Below are 21,538 nucleotides of genomic sequence, written 5' to 3'. Positions count from 1 at the left end.
ATGTATGCAGTGCAATACACAACGCACACACAGGGACCAGCTGTATGCAGTGCAATACACAACGCACACACAGTGACCTGCCGTATGCAGTGCAATGCAGAACGCACACACAGGGACCAGCTGTATGCAGTGCAATACAAAATGCACACACAGTGACCTGCCGTATGCAGTGCAATGCAGAATGCACACACAGGGACAAGCTGTATGCAGTGCAATACAGAACGCACACACAGTGACCTGCCGTATGCAGTGCAATGCAGAATGCACACACAGGGACAAGCTGTATGCAGTGCAATACAGAATGCACACCGTGACCTGGTGTATGCAGTGCAATTCAGAACATGCACACAGGAATCTGTTGTATGCAGTGCAATACAGAATGCACACAGTGACCTGGTGTAGGCAGTGCAATGCAGAAGGCACACACAGTAACCTGTTGTATGCAGTGCAATGCATAACACGCACAAAGGAACCTGCTGTATGCAGTGCAATGCAGAACGCACACAGTGATCTGCTGTATGCAGTGTAATACAGAATGTACACACAGTGACCTGCTGTATGCAGTGCAATTCAGAACGCACACGGCATTATTAGAAGTCAAAGGAAGAACATCACCATAATTACAGCACTTTAGTAGGCATCCAGTGTTTTTCAAACTGCCTTATCAAGCAGCTGTCTGGCTGATCAAGTTATTTCACTTTAGAGATCTCTTTTTGCCCTTTCGAAATACGTTTTTATTTTCAAAATATGACGCTTCGTTCAGGAGATATAAGCGTTTGAAATATTGTACGGGAGGTTAAAATGAAGTTCTCCTCCGAGCTCATTGTAGTCCAAAGGTTACTATTGTTACCTCAGAAGCTACAATCATGTTTAACACTAGAGGGTCATTACAGAAATGAGCAGGACACGCTTAGGGAGCAAGATACTAACATTATAGGAGTTCATCTCACATAGGCTTCTGGGGGAATGGCTGCTTTAAAGCAGGTAAAGAGGCAGTCTCGCTGATGTATATTGGAACAAAAAAAGAAAAGAAAACTGGAAAGCGCACTGAGATGTAGTATATCATTTGTATTAAAAATGTCCCACGACAGGCCAAAACATGAACATATTAATAGTAAAAATACATAACAGTGAAACAAAATATAACATAACAATATATTAAAACTCTCAACTAGCTATGGTTGGTATAGGTAATGACTGGGAGATCTGGAAATGCAGCCGAAGGAGGAGATGATGTAGCAGGTCCGGACCCGTCGAGCTCAGTCAGCTGTGTATTCCTCTATCCTACCGATCAACTGCTAAACCAATGGTAACTCACGTAGTAGCTGTAATGTTGCTGACTGCAAGACAGGATACGGACCCGCAGGGCAGAGGTAGGGAGTAATACACCGACCTTGGCCTGGAATCAGAGGCCTGGGATGCAGGGGTAGTCAGGTACAGTTCTGGGGTTGAGGCAGGTGGCAGGCAAAGGGTAGTCGGGTCGGGTTCCGAGTTTAAGGCGGGCGGCAGGCATGGGGTAGTCAGGTTCAGTTCCAAGGTCAAGACAGGCAGAAGGCAGGACAAAGGCAAGGCAGAGCTCAGACAGGACAAGGCAACAAGTACTTTTCACAAGCAAAGTCCAAGGGCAACTGCCTGCTATTTAAATGCCAGAGAGAGGCTACTTTCTGTCAGGGGAGTAAGGGCAGGATGTCAGGAAGCAAGATGTCCGTGGTAACTTTGGACAAGATGACATCACTTCCTGTCAGCAGTCATCCAGGATGTTTCAGACAGATCCCTTATAGCAGCCCCTCGTAACCTCTACGCGCTTTGCACTGCGTGCTTCGTCAGGAGATCACATAATGGGGCTGCCGGTGAGTTTAAATGGCCTCTAGGTTCCAATCCAATTGCATCAAAGTGCATTAGCTGTAACTAATGCCAAATGACTGTCAGCTGAACATCCAAATCAAATGCAGCTGCATAAAACTAGCAATGGCACTGGTGAACTTAGTGAACTAAATATAAATGTATTTTGTATTTGAAAATAAATAAAACGTGTTCTTAATATTAATTTCATAATTTTTTATAATTATTGTGAATTGTGAACTATACATAATTGGACTTGAAATAAGGCCTTCAGGCCCATATTCACTGAAGGATGCTAAGCTTTAGCATGTCTTAACACCCACTCATTTAAATTGGAGTTAGGGCGTGCTACGTGTAGCACTCTGTAGTGAATCTGGGCCCCTGCTTTTGCTCTGGCAGCAAAGTGGTTAAGACATGTTTGATAGCTTTTTCAGAATGATATCTAACCAACATCTAGTCTAGAAGCTCATGCGGAAACTACGGAATAGTGCTGCACTGATTTCCAAAGTTGGAGTGATCAGGGCTGATGTAAAAAGCAGCTCTGTATAACTTTCCATACCATCATTTCCCAGGCGAATTTCCCAGTGACGCATGTGATCAGACTGAAATGCAATTTACATTTGTATAGAGCAGGGGTCTCCAAACTCAGTCCTCAAGGGCTGCCAACAGGCCGGATTTTATGGATATCCCTGTTTCAGCACAGGAGGCTCAATCAGCGGCTCAGTCTTTGATTGAGCCACCTGTGCTGAAACAGGGATATCCATAAAAGTTGGCCTGTTGGCGGCCCTTGAGGACTGAGTTTGGAGACCCCTGGTATAGAGTAAATCAAACAGTGAATTCTTTAAGACCCAACTACTCTAAAAGCAGGGATACATTTAACCCTTTCTGTGTGTTGAAATGCGATGGCTCTGAAAGGGTTATTGATGCATTTTACCTAAAAAAAAAAAAAAACTCCAACGCAAATCTTACTCATTTTATTCTTCGGAGGGCGACGTCTATGTACACAATAAGCACTGATTTGATTTCAACTCCAATGATAATTAAATTAGATTTGTGCACACCCCTTCATGTCAGAAGACCAATTAGAGGAGGGCGGTATGTAGAGAGCATGCAGTGAGCAGACAAACAAGAACATCATGGAATGAAAACAGCTGCCACATTTTCATTTATAGTGTTTATTATAAATATTTCCAAGGCAACTTTAGAAAATGATTGCAAAATTCTTACATGAAATTTTTTTGAAGGCATCAATCACCAAGATATAACTCGGTGGTTCGCCACCTTTTCTGAGCCGGGCACCCCTGGTGGCTTTTTAACATCTCGGTGCACCCTTGATGTTCAGACCTCACTTATCCCCACCTCGCTTATACAAAACACACTCACTCTCCTTTTCACACTCACACCCGCCCTCTTCTTACACACTCTACATTCACCTTCATAATCACCCTTTCACTTAATACGCACACTCCACATTCCCCCCCCAGCAAACTCAGCCTCTTTCTTAATCATACACACCACATTCACCCCCCTTTCTCTTTACACCACACTCCTTCTCCCCATCCACGCAAAGCCATCACCCCCCACCCACACACACAGACATCACAGTGCTCCCCACACAAAGCCCTTATTCGGTCCCTCTTCTCACGCATCTAAATCATGTCAGCATGCCAACTAAGCAGCCAGCTGAGACTTCCCCCTGAGGCCGCCGCACCTTTGGCAAACGGTCGCAGCACCCTGGATTAGAAGCTCTGATATAACCCCATTCAATTGATCCCTGCCGATTAGTTAACTCTCACTGATTTGGCATCGGCGTCATTGATTTTTAGCATGAGCAGTTTCATAGGCTTCAATGGAGTCTCACTGATAACAATACCTACTTTGTCTATTAAAAAGAACATTTTAAATGCCCTGTGTTTCCCCAAGAAAAGAAAACAGCCTTTCCGAGCCGACTGGCTTTTAAACCTCCTGTTTTTTCTTGCTTATGAAAGGGCTGGCATTCCACAGCGTGCTAGCTAAGAAGGCCCCCTATTCACTGCTGCGATATTATTTACAAGCCAACGAATTCCCGCTAACAAAACCAAGCCGTTTTCTAAACCCCAGTGGAACAGCGCCAGGAACAAGAAAGATGAATGTGATCGGGCTGTTTTTGATACTCTGTTGAAATGGGGAATTTTGCCTGAAAATACCGTAGCTTGATCCGGCACTTTGGAGGATATATAATAATGTCCTATCAGCCTTATTGTAGAACGTGTAATTGTACGGATCCGGCGCTACCGTAGGAAAAGCCCCATCGTCAATAGGGTTTTCCATTCGCTAGTGCCGATTCACCGCCATCATACTTTCACAATAAGGCTCTATGGTCTCTGCTGGTTATAACCTGGTGTTGTTTGATAGTTATCTAAGATCCTTAAAATCTCCTGTGAGAAAGGTTTTCTACTACATGGAACAAGAAATAGAACAGAGGTTGGGAAGCTCACTATGCAGACAGAGTACAAGGGAGAGGGACAAGGGACAGTGATTTGGAAAGAGTTTAGCTAAACCAGCAGTGATTGATGACTACACCGTGATTCTAAATACAGCTACGTATGTTTATTTAGTAACCAAAACGTCCACTTTCTTTTCATAATTACCCACGTATTTTATAAGGAAAGGTCATCTTTTTTTTTTTTTTTTTACAGCATACGTCCCTTTCTGGTTTTAAATCATAAATACACAGCAAACCTTGAAAAATACTATATATAAAATACTATAATACTATATAATAAAATAATAATAATATATATAGCAAATGGAAATATTACTGTATGCTCATTTGCATGTCTTAGACAAGTCTGCAACACCGCCTTTCACTATATATATATATATATATATATTTTATATATATATATATAAATATATATATGTATATACACACACACACACACACACACACACACACACAGTCGTGCTCCTCAGTACTACCCAAAACACCCTAACTTCCGTTTTTATTGTTACCTCTCCGTGCATCTACTTCAGGGGTTCCCAACTCCAGTCTTCAAGTCCCACCAACAGGTCAGGTTTTCAGGATATCCTATGATTGAGCAACATGTTCTAAAGCAGGGATATCCTGAAAACCTGACCCGTTGGTGGGACTTGGAGACTGGACTTGGGAACCCCTGATCAACTTGAATGTACAGGCATACCCCGCATTAACGTACGCAATGGGACCGGAGCATGTATGTAAAGCGAAAATGTACTTAAAGTGAAGCACTCCCTTTTTCCCACTTATCGATGCATGTTCTGTACTGCAATCGTCATGTACGTGCATAACTGATGTAAATAACGCATTTGTAACAGGCTCTATAGTCTCCCCGCTTGCGCACAGCTTGGGTACAGGTAGGGAGCCGGTATTGCTGTTCAGGACGTGCTGACAGGCGCATGCGTGAGCTGCCGTTTGCCTATTGGGCGATATGTACTTACTCGCGGGTGTACTTAAAGTGAGTGTCCTTAAACCGGGGTATGCCTGTACTCTCCCCCGGATGTATTGTGAATGTTGACATGGACTTTGCATGTGAATCATTGCCTCTCCCCTCAAATCCCCTCTTTATTTCTGTAACCCATACACCCTCTTAATAAAACCTTTAATAAAATAGAAGATATATACTGTCCAAGGAGCTTTGTCTCCTTGTTCAAAATAATTTACTGTATACAGTTTGGGATTCCTCACTGTCCTGTAACTTACAAGTACAGTACCGTTACTTTTTCATTGCATATTAACTGGTGCACTTCAATGCACAGCGGAGCCATCTGGGGGTTGATGTTAAAATGGTACCATGTGCCTGATCTTATCCAAATTTATTTTAGCATTGCCAGCTTTCTTAACTTATTCATCCCTTCTCCCTCTGCAAGTCCCTTTCTCTACATTCCCTAAAGCAAATTCAATGTTAAAGAGGCAATCCAAGCTCGCGATTTTATTTTTTTATCAAATTCTTTCTTTTTTATTTTATACACAGGCTTGATGCAGGGGTTCTCCAGAACGGAACCCAATTCATTTCAGTAGCGGGGACCCCGTTTCCTAAGACACCTCTGTAATAGGTGCCGGGAGCCGCTCCGCGCGGCTAGCAGAGATCATATAATGGGCGCTTTTCAAAGCTCTCGCATCCTGCGGGCCAATAGGAAGCTGTGACATCATCAGATTCGGCTTCCTATTGGCCCACGTGACCGGGGCCTTAAAACTTTGCCGCGATACCGGCACCCCCTTCGGAGGTCTGTATCTTGGGAAAGCAGAGGGTCCCCGGAGCCAAATTTAACGGGGTTTAGTTCCAGAGAACCCCTGTTCAATCCTATGTATAAAAAAAAATGGCCCGCTTTGATTGCTCCTTTAACAAGGTTGTCATAGAAACTGCTTAACTGACATTGTAATCCTGATAGCCTTCGTCGTCATCCTCCTGACTTTTACCATAACACCCATCGCCTGTGTCCAATACAGCAGCACCCCAGCTTCTAGTCTGAGCCTCATTTACATACACCAAACCCTTTAACCTACTGTACATTATGCATCCACTCTCTTCCGTTTAGATTGCAAGCTCCTGGGAGCAGGACCCTCCTTCCCTACCGCACCCATGTTTATAGATGTTGTCATTTTTTGGTTCATGCGGCTTCCTCGTTGTACTGCGCTGAGGAATGTGTCGGCGTCTCATGAAGAAATGACACTTATAACTACAAATGATAGTGTTACCTCATACCCGACAGAAGTAAAAAATAAACGCTCGTACTTGGACAGTGGCCATAACACGCGATGGATCAGCAACGGTACGTACTGAGGGAAAGCCAGGGTACCAAATAAATCCATAGCTTAGCAAACAGAGGAAGAGACAATTGCTTGTCAATGTGTTGCACATCGCTGGCAGGGAAAGGGTTAATATATGTGGTCCGGTGCTGGTACTATTGCTTTTAATGGGTCTCCTTTGCTGTGACAAATATGGTGGTCTTGTTTGCACTGATTTTGTCTCAGATGTGTATCCATAAAGATAATTTATAGTCACATTTTTATGCCTGGTTCTAAAACCGGTTTCCCCCTCCCCGCTCTTGCAATAAATCAGGCATCATTATATATAAAGATAATCAGTCATTATTTACTTATCGTGTCTTCCTATTGTCACTCATTTCCCTAAGATTAAAATACCTTTATGATTCAACCCAGAGATTCTCAACTCCATTCCAACAGGTCAGGTTTTATCCCTGCTTCAGCACAGGTGGCTCAATCAGTGACTCAGTCTTCGACTAAGTTACCAGTGCTGAAGCAGGGATATACGTAAAACCTGACCTGTTGGTAGCTCTTGAGGACTGGAGATGGCCACCCCTGCTCTAGTAGATAACTCCCTTTGCTATTAAGGTGCTTAGCACCTATTTTTCCCTGGGGGCATCAGCAATGACATTTAAAGAATTTCAATAGTTAAAAGATGCCATCTAATATGACCTATTTTGAAAGATAGCTCAATGTGATACCCTTTAATGCAGATCAAAGGCCCAAAGCCTGCAGTAGTGTTCACATGGCAACTCCTACTGTTTATTTAAACTTTTCCCACTCCACCAGGCGGCACAGAGCTGTTTTCCATGCAGACTACAAATGATCTCATCAGAAAAAATCTCTTATGCTAATATTTTCAGATATTTTTCTACTAATGTGACTAAAGGAGAGGGACCTAGCAGCCATATTAATTTAGGGTTTGTGCTAATTTATTTAGAAACAAAATACACAGTTTAAAAAAAATCAGTGAGCAGGGGGAAAAAAACTACAGAGGTGAATACAGACACCTTACTGTACATTTCTGTGAAGAAATCTTTAACACATGAAGAAATCAGTACGCTTTAAGAGTTGTATCTGATTCTGAATTTTTGTGCATCTTAAAACTAAAAAACACTCTGCCTGCTCTGACAGTGTAAATGCCCCTGCCTAGAAATCTGTGTCAAATAGAAGAAACACAATTTAGCATGCTTTTTTTCTGCTGCAGTCGATAGCAGAACAACCTGCATGTCAATGCAAACTTTTCATTGCATGAATGCACCTTCCCCTCCCTAAGTTGCATGAAACATTCTTACACTGGGTCCCCTTTGTACCAGCCCGAGAGTAAAATAGGCACCCACCTTTGCAGCTGCAGCCTGGGCAGTGGAAATATCAGCCTCTGTATTGAGGGCTGATGCAGTGATTTGTGTGCTCCTGGCGTAGGCAGAGCTGATCTCCCTCCCATCAGGATGAGTGTCGTTTCCACTCTTTCTGAGAATTAAGGATGTGACAGGTCACATCTGGACTCGCACATAAGTTCAAGATGTTCCAGCCCAGCTGTAGGGTTGGTATCTGCTATGATCGCAATACATGCACTCGTGCATGAAGCAAATAGGCAGTGAAAAGGAGAACTGAAAACACTGAGAGGGTGGGAATTCAAGGTCCCCATTGAAGGAAATAATGACCACAATCCCCACCCAGCCAAAGAGACACTGGGGCTTGTTTACGGGTTTGCTGCACAAACATATTTTGTGTGTGTGCTCTTACTTTTATTACTTGAATTTTTATTGAGCATTTTTTCATACAAAATAAGAATTAACAAAACATATAACAAATACAAAAAAGGGGGGGGGTGGGAAGGTGGGGGAGGGGAAGCATTTGTAAAAATATAGCATTGTACACAACAATTTAGTTACCACATGTATCACTCTGTTCCGAATATTCTAATCTATATATGGGGATATACCTGCATGGCGAAACCAGGGGGCCCAAATCTCAGAAAATCGCGAGGTAGAACCGTTCAGATAGGCTGAGAGTTTTTCCATATAAACTATATGCCAGATTTTATTGTTTATTTGGTTTAAGGATGGGGGGGCAGGTTGTTTCCTATGTGCTCTTACTTTTAACCTCTCTGCTGCCAGCAGGGTGTGCTATATAATGCAGACCATGTTGGCAGAGGAGGTTGAAGGTATAACCATCCTACTTATTTCTGCCCCAACGCCAACTCCTTCAATTAACAATCAGCCACCTGACACACCATCCTTTTCATCCACAGGTAACTTATGTTTCCACCTCCCCTTCCTTATAATGGTAAAGATAAGGGTATGACCCCATGAAAGTCCCGATGCTGCAAAAGCCTGCTATAAATAAAGAGTCCTAAGTAGGGTGACCAGATTTTCAAAATGAAAAACCGGGACACTTTAAAACATTATTTATAAAACAATGTACATCACGTCACGCCCCCCACCCCCTCGTTGCCATGACAAGACACTAACGTCAGGCGGTGACATGTTGTCATGACAATGTGGCATCACGTGATGCCTCGTCACCATAATGCATCCCATTGTCATGGCAACTTGATGACGCGTGACGTCACGGAGCAGCTCGTTGTTATGGCAATGTGTATTACGTGACGTCGTGCAGCCATGTTGACGGAATTTGGAGGGGAGGATACAGCCAAAGGCAAGATAAATAAATATATAATAAATAGATCTAAAAAAAATGTTATCTCCGCGTTAGCCTTCAATAGAAGGTGGCAACCCTGGCTGCAGTGTGTGTTTCTGTATACAGAGGTAGGCTCTGCAGTGGGTGTTTGTGTGTATAGAGGTGGGGGCTGCAGTGGGTGTTTGTGTGTATAGAGGTGGGGGCTGCAGTGTGTGTTTGTGTGTATAGAGGTGGGGGCTGCCGTGTGTGTTTGTGTGTATAGAGGTGGGGGCTGCCGTGTGTGTTTGTGTGTATAGACCAGTGATTCCCAACCTTTTTTGTTTGGAGGAACCCTTTAAGTATTTCGTTACATTTTGGGGAACCCCTATCTGGATAACATGTTCGACGGGTAAATCACAAAATAGACGTTTAAAGAAGTGGGGGTAATAAATAATAATTAACTCATACTTTTGAATAAACAATTTGTATTTATTTTGTAATGATTTTGGTTTAAACAACCCCCCCTACATCTCACATCACCCCCCCTGCATCTCACATCACCCCCCCACGGATCAATCGATCTCTCCCCCTCCCCCTTCTTTCTCCCTCCTCTCTCTCACCCCCCCTTCTCTCCTCTCCCTTCCCTTTTCTCCTCTACCTCTCTCCTCCTCCTCCTCCTCCTCCCCCTCTCTCTCTCCTCCCCTCTCCCATCCTCTCTCACTCCCCCTCTCTCTTCCCCCTCTCTCCTCCCCTCCCCTCTCTCTCTCCCCCCTCTCTCTCTTCCCCTCTCTCTTCCCCTCTCTCTTCCCCTCTCCTCTCCCCCCATATCTCTCTCCCCCCTCTCTCCCTCCCTCTCTCTCTCCCTCTCCCCCCTCCCTCTCTCCCCCTCTCTCTCTCCTCCCCTCTCCCCCTCTTCCCCCCCCTCCCACTCTTCCCCCCTCTCCCTCTTTGCCCCCTCTCTCTCATCTCTCTCTCCCCCTCTCTTCTCACACACACTCTCGCACACACCGTCACACTCTCGTACACACGTCACACTCTCATACACACGTCACACTCTCATACACACGTCACACTCTCATACACACTTCACACTCTCCTACACACTTCACACTCTCATACACACTTCACACTCTCATACACACTTCACTCTCATACACACTTCACACTCTCGCGCACACACACACACACACTGCCACACACACTGTCACACTCACACACACTGTCACACTCACACACACTCACTGTCACACTCACACACACTGTCACACTCACATACACTGTCACACTCACACACACGGTCACTCTCACACACACTGTCACACTCTCACACACACTGTCACACTCTCACACACACTGTCACACTCTCACACACGGTCACACTCTCACACACACTGTCACACTCTCACACACACTGTCACACTCTCACACACACTGTCACACTCTCACACACACTGTCACACTCTCACACACACAGTCACACTCACACACACAGTCACACTCACACACACAGTCACACTCACATACACAGTCACACACACAGTCACACTCACACACACAGTCACACTCACACACACAGTCACACTCACACACACAGTCACACTCACACACACAGTCACACTCTCACACAGTCACACACACACACACACACACACACACACACACACACACACACACACACACACACACACACACACACACACACACACACACACACACACACACACACACAGTCACACACTGTCACACACACACACACACACACACACACACACACACACACACACACACACACACACACACACACACACACACACACACACACACTGTCACACACACACTGTCACACTCACACTCACACACACACACATACACACACACAGTCACACTCACACACAAGCAGCGTTTACAGCAGAAGCAGCCTCCCCCCCCCCCACTTCCATCTCTCCCCCCTGCAGCATCTCCCTCTCCCCCCCAGCCCCCACATATGCCTACCTGCGGCGGCTGCGGGTTTGGCGGAGCCGGCAGGCTGTGATCGGCTCTGAGGGGGGAGGGAGAGAGCCAGGTTGCCGGGGGAGCCGGGATGCCAGGGGAGTTAAGGGGGGAGCCGGGGGAGTGAGGGGGGCAGCTGGGGTGCCAGGGGAGTGAGGGGGGAGCCGGGGGATTGAAGGAGAGAGCCGGGTTGGGGTGCCCGGAGGAGCAAGGGGGGCAGCCGGGGTGGTGCCGAGGGGAGACGGGGGATTGAAGGAGAGAGCCGGGGTGCCGGGAGGAGCGAGGGGGGCAGCCGGGGTGCCGGGGGGAGCGGGGGGATTGAAGGAGAGAGCCGGGGGTGCCGGGGGGGGGGGGGCAGCCGGGGTGGTGCCGGGGGTTTGAGGGAGAGAGCCGGGTTGCCGGGGGTGCCGGGGGGAGCGAGGGGGGCAGCCAGGGTGGTGCCGGGGGGAGCGAGGGGGGGAGCCAGGGGTGTATGGGAGAGAACCGGGTTGCAGAGGAGCCAGAGTGCCGGGGAGAGGCAAAGTCCCGCCCCCGGATACTCCATCCAATCCCCTGCGGCACAGCCTTCTAAAGCCCCGCCCCCCGGGTACTCCAACCAATCCCCTGCGGCCCGGCCTTCTAATGCCTCGCCCCCTGCATTCTCCATCCAATCTCCTGCGGCCCGGCACGTTTCTGCGGAAGCCCAACCCCTCGCAGTAAGAAAAAATACTTGCCGGGCTGCTCTGCATCCTCTTCCTCCCCGCCTCCGCGCACCGCCCCCCCCCCCCATCCCCGCCGACACAAAAAACCAGGACATTCCCGGGACAGTCAGGCAACCGGTACAGCACACGAAAAACCGGGACTGTCCCGGGAAAAACGGGACGAATGGTCACCCTAGTCCTAAGGTATCCTGTATATATGCACACCCATATACTCTCACACACTCACACACTCACACACACACACACACAGTACCTGTGGCTCCCGGCTCTATAACAGGGAAAAGCATGCGGCACGTGCACGCACGTTCACACAGGCACGCGCGTGCGCACGGCCGCATGCAGTATAGAACGGGCCTTAGTGTTTTTAAATAAGAGTTCCCCGGGCATCGCTAAAGAGCTCCCTGCAATTTTCAGGTCATTTGAAAATGGTACCAAATACAGAAGAATTTACAATGCATCTGAACTCAGACGCACTATTAGAAAGGGTTGGGGTTCCTTACAATACATCTAATCTCCAATGCACTATTAGAGAGGGTTGGGATTCCTTACATTGCATCTGATCTCAGACGCGCTATTAGAAAGGGTTGGATGTAAGCATTGCATCTGATCTCAGACACGCTATTAGAAAGGGTTGGATGTAAGCGTTGCATCTGATCTCAGACGCGCTATTAGAAAGGGTTGGATGTAAGCATTGCATCTGATCTCAGACGCGCTATTAGAGAGGGTTGGGGTTCCTTACAATGCATCTGGTCTCAGACGCGCTATTAGAGAGGGTTGGGGTTCCTTACAATGCATCTGGTCTCAGACGTGCTATTAGAGAGGGTTGGGATTCCTTACACACATCGGTGTTCTCATAGCCACGCATCTGCAGTAAGCACTTTTGTTTGAAACTATCAAGTGTTTGGTCTAGAACACCCACACTTTACTTGTTTGTGTCCTTGGAAGGTGACACTTGCATATCTCCCTGATAAGATGCTGCACATATTGACAATATGCGTAATTAGGGAATGAGAATTTCCGTGTGAAAGTACCCTGATCAGCACTCAGTTTAATGAACAACCCCCTAAGTCAGGGACATGATCTTCAACCGGTTCTCCAAACGGCCAGATCAGAAAACATTCAGAAGTTTTAGTGTTAAAAATCGCACTTTTCTCCTGCTACTTTTGTACTAATTGATGGGGCAGCTCAGAGTCAAAGGGCCACTTCCAGGGCCACCAGTTAAAGAGCTCTGCCCTATGTCTTATTTATTTAGGCTGTACATCTGGTTTACTGTCTAGAGAGTTTCCTCTATGACTAATTGTGTTTGGGAGTAGAGATGTTGACTGCAGTTTCATAGCCTCCTTCGTCCCTAGATTAACCATGTTGTTTTTGTTCTATGAAACATTACATGCATATGGCAAGAGACAGTGATGTTTGTTCCAATATTTCCACTGCCCCTTCCCTGTACTTCCTTAAAGCAGCAGTCCCCCCTCCCAGACGCCTCATTTCTTACAGGATGAGGATCAGGATATCCCTGGAGCTCTACTTTCTTATTTTCTGCCCCGGGAACATCCCAGTTCCTGAGATACTTCCTAGCACAAATACTGTCGGTACTTCTTGGATTTTAAATCGCAAGCCAGTAGACGTTGCGGCTTCCTATTGGCTCGTGTTGGCAAGGGAGATTTAAAGCTCCATTTTGTTTCCCCTGGAGGGGACTGGAATGCACTATTTTTACCAATATGTATCTCGAATCAGGGGATCCCTAGAGCACATTTCAGTTCTGGGCAGCTTCCGTTTTCCATCTTGGTAAGAAAAAACTCCCTACTAGGAAGAAAGGGAACTAGAAACAGTTAAATGGAGTAGATGCCTTTTTTTTAAATCCAACACGTACAGTATAATAATAATAATATACTGAGAAGGGTTGTATTGTCGCTCACCAAAAGGATATCAAGGGTATGTACATTTAGATAGGGGTGCATACGGGAGGTAAGTGTGAGAGGACAGGGTGTAGGGTTGAGAAAGCCCAAAAGAAATCCTATTTGCACTCCCTTCTACTATAAATGGCTGGGAAGAATTCAATCCCTGGGTAAAAAAACCCATACACCATATTGAAGATATATATAAAAACAGTTTATTTAACACATATGCAAAGACAACTATAAATATTAAAAGAAACAGGGAGTGGGTAGAGTAGTATAGTTATATATAGTGTGCTGTGATGAAACAGCTATAATTAATGTATGTATAACCTGTCTGTCGTCTGTAACGGTACTAGCAGTATGTGTTCAATCATGCACTCTGTGTAAGACATATATAACACAGCACTACAAACACCAGTTAATACTAGTAGTATCATCAATGATATACAGAGGGTTTAGCATCTATATCCCTTCCTGAGGGACTGTGCCACACAATGTGCTGACTGGTTGTGGGCTATAGTGAAGGTGTAAATCCCATCAGTCATGTATACAGTTTCTGGCAGTTTGTACTTAACCAGGCACGCTGTGTTAACAGTTGAATCACACACTCAGCTTGAACCTAGAGTGCACAGCCAACAGGCTAAACAGGTAAATAGAGGCGCAGCAAAGCTACTAGTCACCAAAGGGGATATGTATTATGTCTCCTGACCGTGTTATCAGATGACAAGCTCCCCCCCCCCCCGGCAAAGAAAAGCCACAAAGTCCTGACGCATATGTATCCAGCAAAGGGAACTGTGTATCACAAGTGCACCTATAACCAGGACAGTTGGCAGTGTGATCATGCAACAACTGTTGCAAGTAGGGCTCAGCTGTATACGACCTGATAATCGTGGCCTCTATTGCTCCAACACTCCTCCCTGCTCTCCGCTCACTGTTGACGTCGCGCATCTGCGCGAAACGGTCGTCGGTGTGTGATGACGTCACTCTCGCGACGTCAACAGTGAGCGGAGAGCAGGGAGGAGTGTTGGAGCAATAGAGGCCACGATTATCAGGTCGTATACAGCTGAGCCCTACTTGCAACAGTTGTTGCATAATCACACTGCCAACTGTCCTGGTTATAGGTGCACTTGTGATACACAGTTCCCTTTGCTGGATACATATGCGTCAGGACTTTGTGGCTTTTCTTTGCCGGGGGGGGGGGGGGGGAGGGGGGAGCTTGTCATCTGATAACACGGTCAGGAGACATAATACATATCCCCTTTGGTGATTAGTAGCTTTGCTGCGCCTCTATTTACCTGTTTAGCCTGTTGGCTGTGCACTGTAGGTTCAAGCTGAGTGTGTGATTCAACTGTTAACACAGCGTGCCTGGTTAAGTACAAACTGCCAGAAACTGTATACATGACTGATGGGATTTACACCTTCACTATAGCCCACAACCAGTCAGCACATTGTGCGGCACAGTCCATCAGGAAGGGATATAGATGCTAAACCCTCTGTATATCATTGATGATACTACTAGTATTAACTGGTGTTTGTAGTGCTGTGTTATATATGTCTTACACAGCGTGCATGATTGAATACATACTGCTAGTACCGTTACAGACGACAGACAGGTTATACATACATTAATTATAGCTGTTTCATCACAGCACACTATATATAACTATACTACTCTACCCACTCCCTGCACCCACTCCCTGTTTCTTTTAATATTTATAGTTGTCTTTGCATATGTGTTAAATAAACTGTTTTTATATATATCTTCAATATGGTGTATGGGGTTTTTTACCCAGGGATTGAATTCTTCCCAGCCATTTATAGTAGAAGGGAGTGCAAATAGGATTTCTTTTGGGTTTTCTCAACCCTACACCCTGTCCACTAATAATAATAATAATAATAATAATAATAATATTTTAAACGATGAACATTTCCATGCTATACATACTCTTTGGAGGGTTTTTCCAGTCTTTGTCTAATGTCATTTGGCATAAACAGAACTGGGGCTATGCAGCAGAGATCAGATTAAAATGTATTTATTAGATAGTTAGCAACATGGATGATAGCAGCACATTCACTCTGATGCGTTTCGTGCGTAAAGCACTTTGTCAGAGTGAATGTGCTGCTATCATCTATGTTGTCAACCATCTAATAAATAAGTTTTAATCTGATCTCTGCTGCATAGCCCCAGTTCTGTTTATGCTGTGTTCCACTTTTCTCCATTTTTAGATTTCCTTCTTCTATATACAAATAAGATGTGTCTTTCATCTAAATTTAACATAGGTTGAACTCAATAGACATTATATAGTAGTTCTTTTTTCAACCTAATCTACTATGTAACTATGTAACATACCTTTCCAACCAGACCCGATTAAGACGGATATAGAGGGCTGGTTCATTTCCCTGGTTAGTGGGGTTCATGTAACGTTAGCCAATACGTTTGGTTTGTGCATATTGCTAAAATTATCCTATGTTAACTTCAGGAAGTTAAAAAGAGTCTCCTTATTGTAGGTGGCGTTTCCAATACAGTTCTGAACTCACTATGGGACAGATCCCAAATGCACATGGACCGGGGCTGATAAATTAGCCACTAAAAGCTACACATGTCTAGCCGATTTGCTTAAAGATTTATGTCTTTTCCTCAGATGCTCTCAGAAACAACACGGAGTTGCGGCAAATGTAGCCCCTTAAGAGAGTCTCCCCAATATGCTTCATCTTCCCTGTTCCTGTCCACTAAGCCAGCATGGAAACGGTTAACATCAAGAGGAAAGACAGACAACTTCAAAGAGCTCAATATCTGTCAGCACTTTCCCCATGCATCTCTGCTGTGGGTCTGTTTGCTGTGCAGCTGATTTCACTTTACCACAGACAAAACAGCCAAGTTGCACCAAAGGCAGCCAGCCTTTGGTGACATCCGAAGGGTGCCAGTTGTTTGCTGCCGTTCACTGATGTTATAGCTGCTCTGTTATTGGTCTTCAGTAAAATACTTCAGCTGTATATTGAAGCATTTCCATCTTCACACTTTACCACGGTCCCACAGCTTTATTCACGCTATTAGTCTTAAAAATGGTAAGTTGTCACATGTGCCGACCTTGGATTGTAGAAGAGTTCAAAAACTTCTTCCAAGACCGGGGCACAGGAATTGGCTAACCTGAGCCTTCTAGGGCCGCACCTCTTTTCTGAAGGGCTGCCACTTTCCTAACTTGAAATTAGATCAACAATGAAACTCCCATCAAACTATCTCAAATGAGGATCTCTCTTTGGCAATTAAACGTCTTAAGAATATGAAATCTATCTGTTCCTTCCCCCATCTCTCTCACTCTTCCTCCCTCCCAATGTATTTCTCCCCACCACTCATTCTCCCTGCATGTATTTTTTCCCACCCCTACTCACTCTTCCCCATGTTTATGTGCCCCCCACTCACTGTAGTCTCTCCCCCAATGTATATCTGCACCCCCACTCACTCTCCCTGCATGTGCTGTATTTCTCCCCCCATGTATTGTTTCCCACTCACTCTCCCATGTATATATTTCCCCCCACTCACTCTTTTCCTCATATCAGTCCCCCACTCACTTTTCCCCCATATATATCTGCCCCCCACTCACTCTTTTCCTCATATCAGTCCCCCACTCACTTTTTCCCCATATATATCTGTCCCCCCACTCGCTCTTTTCCCCATATATATATCAGTCCCCCCACTCACTCTTTTCTCCCATGTATTTCTCCTCTCCACTCACTCCCCCTCACTTATTCTCCCTATGTACTTCTCCCCCCATCACTCTCTCACCTCCCATGTATTCCCTCCCCCCCGCATGTATATCTCCAGTTCTCCCTCTATCTCTCCCCTCTCTAAACATTTTACCTTGGTTGGGAGAAAGGCCTCTGTGTCCCGTGGCGGATGGAGCTGAGACCCTGCAGGCAGATGTGGTTTAAAAGTCCCCATCAAGCAGGCCAATAGGAAGCCGCGATGTCATCTCTTGCGGGCTCCTATTGGTCTGTGTGAAAGGCCAAAGACATAATACATGGGGGGGGGGGGGGAAGGAGCAGCGGGTCTGCAGAACTGAACTACATTAATTTCAGTTTCAGGGACTCCCTGCTTTCCACCTAGTGAGGAAACAATATTTTTTTTAAAGGGAAACACTTCTTTAAATATCCATATGAACAAGTGGGATGTTTTCCTTGAAAAAGACATTGCCTACTCAACCTTACAAGCAAATGGGGTAATTATAATGCGTATCTCAAAAAGAGATAAATCCCTAGCAACTACGTTGGGAGAGAAATTGAATCGTTGACACCCTGAAGCAGATTTTAGTCGTGGTTCAAATGCCCCCTTTTAATGTACTGTATATGTTGGGGCTCACAAGCTAGGACCCCTAGATATGTGTAAGAACAATGCATTGTGCTTTGTGTTTTCTTTTTTTTTATGGTTCCTGTTATCTTTTATTTTGTTCAAGTCGCTTTATAAAGAAAATGACAAAAAAGAAGGGTCAAATGTGAACGTTTTCTATCAGTTTATGCCTACATTCTACAACATTGCTTTAGACCAGGGGCGCTCAACTCCAGTCCTCAAGCCTCCCCAACAGGTCAAGTTTTCAGGATATACATTCTTCAACACAGGTGGCTCAATCAGTCCCTACTTCAGCACAGGTGGCTCAATGTGTCCCTGCTTCAGCACAGGAGGCCCAATCAGAGGCTCAGTCTTTGACAGCCTCTGATTGAGCCACCTGTACTAAAGCTGGGATATCCTAAAAACCTGACCTGTTTGGAGGGGGTGTGTGGGGGGGAGGGAGCTTGAGGACTGGAGCTGAGCACACCTGCTATAGAGTGTCTATTCACTCTCCTATCTATGTTGCTCTAAACTTGAAATATTTGCCTTTGTAACTGCTTGACTTAGTTTAATACCCAATTGAAACAAAACAAAGGCTGTCAGGAACTGAGTGACACTAATGGGTATAATAGTGAAACACTTTGTTGCCAGATGTGGACATAATTTTTTTCCAATTTCACCCATTTCTAACATTTCTCTGCACATGGGGTTATCTGGCACAGAAGGGAGTTATGAAACATTACACAGTGTTCCTAAGAGATTACTTGCACAATAACAATAACTCTCCTGGAAAAAAAAAAAGCTGTAAATTGTCACAAAGTTATGAGAAAAACTTGCTTCCGCTTCAAAACAAAAACGATACTCAAAATAGGGGGCATGTAAACACAAAAATCTGGCGGTGCTACAATTTCTACAAGCAGACTAAATACATATACAAACAGAGAGCACTCTTAGGGGCCTATTCACTAAACTGCGATAAGTGCATTATTGCACTATAAGTGCCCTTGTAGTGCGAGCTTGGATGTGTAGCTATTCACAAAGTTCCGATAACAGTGTAATATCGCACTAAAATGGCTTTTTACTGAGCTATAACACTCTGGATGTAATAAGCCGTGCGGTAGCTGAAAAAAATGCCCAAACGCACATTTTTTGCCAGCAACTGCTATTCACTAAACTCCAATATGCATATCGAACTATAAAAACTCGCAAACTTCTCTCGCCAGCTAAAGGGTAGCGAGATCAGATTTGTGATTTGCATATCAAGGAGTTTCTTTTATTTTTACTGCATAGGATTGATACTGGGGGTTCCCGGGGGTCTCCAGGGGCCTCCGGAGCTGACCCGCATATTTATTTAAGTTCCGGAGACCCCCGTATTCAATCCTATGCAGTAAAAATAAAATTACAGCCAGTTTCAGTACCTTAGCATCTAACCGCTAAGGCAGGGTTTCCCAAACTTTTTTTTCCGTGACCCGGTTATTTTTTAACTTCTTTTTCGTGACCCACTAAAAATTTTATCGCCTATAGGGCCTGCACAGACACACACACAGCCACTGATATATACACACACACACACACACGCACACGCACACACACAGCCACTGATACACACACAGACACACACACAGCCGCTGATACACACACACACAGCCACTGATACACACACACACACACAGCCACTGACACACGCAGCCACTGACACACACACTGATACACACATAGCGCCACTGATACACACACACGCAGCCACTGACACACACCCAGCCACTGACACACACCCAGCCACACAGACACTGCTACACACACACACACACACTGATACACACACACACTCATACACACACACACAGAGACACTGCTACACACACAGAGACACTGCTACACACACACACACACACACACACACACACACACACACACACACACACACACACACACTGATACTGATACACACAGACACTGATTCACACACAGACACACTGATACAGATACATACAGATACACACACACACAGACACTGATACACACACACACACTCACTCTCCCCTATACGCACACAGACACAAACAGTAAATTACAGGCAACGACGGATCTGAGTGACTGGAGGGGGGGCCAGGGACACTTGGGTGGGTGGGAGGGGGCCAGGGACACTTGGGTGGGTGGGAGGGGGCCAGGGACACTTGGGTGGGTGGGAGGGGGTCAGGGACACTTGGGTGGGTGGGAGGGGGCCAGGGACACTTGGGTGGGTGGCAGGGAGGGGGCCAGGGACACTTGGGTGGGTGGGAGGGAGGGGGCCAGGGACACTTTTTTGGGGTCCAGGGACACTTGGGTGGGAGGGAGGGGGCCAGGGACACTTGGGTGGGAGGGAGGGGGCCAGGGACACTTGAGTTGGTGGGAGGGGGCCAGGGACACTTGGGTGGGAGGCAGTGACTTGGTGGGGTGACTTACCTTGCCGCCGGATGCTTTCCCCTGCTGCCCCCGATATCCCCTGCTGCCCGGGATGGGAGGTGGGCTTGGGGGCACGGGAGGTGGGCTTGGGGGCACGGGAGGTGGGCTCGGGAGGGGGTGCCACGAGAAGTGAGCTCGGGAAGCAGGCCACGGGGGGAAGCGGGCTGCAGTAGGAGCTTGTACTTCCACCCTCCCCCATGTAACGTGCGGGCCGCAGAGGAGCTGGTACTTCCTCCTCAGTCCCACGTTGGGAGCGGGGGGGAGGAAGGGAGTGGGCCCTGCTTGCCCTGCGCAAGCGTGCGAGACCGCGGGGGGAATCGCCGCCATTGTTTTTTAACTTGAGCGGGGGGATGGGAGACACCGCGCGGCCAGCCTCGCTGCGACCCGGCAATTTTAGTGCCGTGGTCCGGTGCCGGGTCGCGACCCACCATTTGGGAAACGCTGCGCTAAGGTAATGAAGGGGTTAAATAGCAGACACTGCTTTGTTTTTGGTACATGTTGTGGGTGAAGCTTGCAGTTACCTCAGGGTGGGTTGTTTAGGCCTTGCGGGAGGGTGGCAGTAGTACTTAAACCCTCCCGCAAGGACTAAACACCATCCTGGGGCAACTACCACCCTCACCTACCCCCTGTACCAACAACACTACACCGGAATTGGTAAAAGTGATATTAGCCAAAGATGCTATTGGCGCTTTTCCCGATTCAAAAAAACATTACAGTGCAACACATAAAAATAATACAACCCGCCCACCCCACCAACACACACTGTAATGGGCAAAATTCCTACTCTCCAGATATGGATAATAGCGCATCTGCCCATTACAAATACAATATTACCCATCCAGCATAAAGTAAATAAAAGTTGCACTAACCCCTGCCAGTATGAAGGCCGTCCTCATCTTCCTCCCCTTCTCTGTGGGCTTCAACATTACAA

At 46.1% G+C, this 21,538-nt stretch overlaps 1 protein-coding gene across 2 annotated transcripts in view; it reads right to left on the bottom strand.

Moving 5' to 3' along the window:
* The window catches only part of CMKLR2 (chemerin chemokine-like receptor 2), a 34,406-nt gene extending 26,171 nt beyond the window's left edge, over positions 1-8,235 (bottom strand). Inside the window, exon 1 of one of the 2 annotated variants that reach the window (XM_075608542.1) lies at positions 7,969-8,235. The gene's annotated coding sequence lies outside the window, so the exon portion shown is untranslated. The remainder of the gene's footprint in view (positions 1-7,968) is intronic. The other variant, XM_075608541.1, reaches the window with a different exon arrangement.
* Positions 8,236-21,538: the final 13,303 nt, after the last annotated feature.

Source organism: Ascaphus truei, chromosome 7 (genome assembly GCF_040206685.1).
Source record: "Ascaphus truei isolate aAscTru1 chromosome 7, aAscTru1.hap1, whole genome shotgun sequence".
Lineage (NCBI taxonomy): Eukaryota > Metazoa > Chordata > Amphibia > Anura > Ascaphidae > Ascaphus > Ascaphus truei.
Note: the sequence above shows the minus strand (reverse complement) of the source record. Positions and strands in the feature narration are given on the sequence as shown.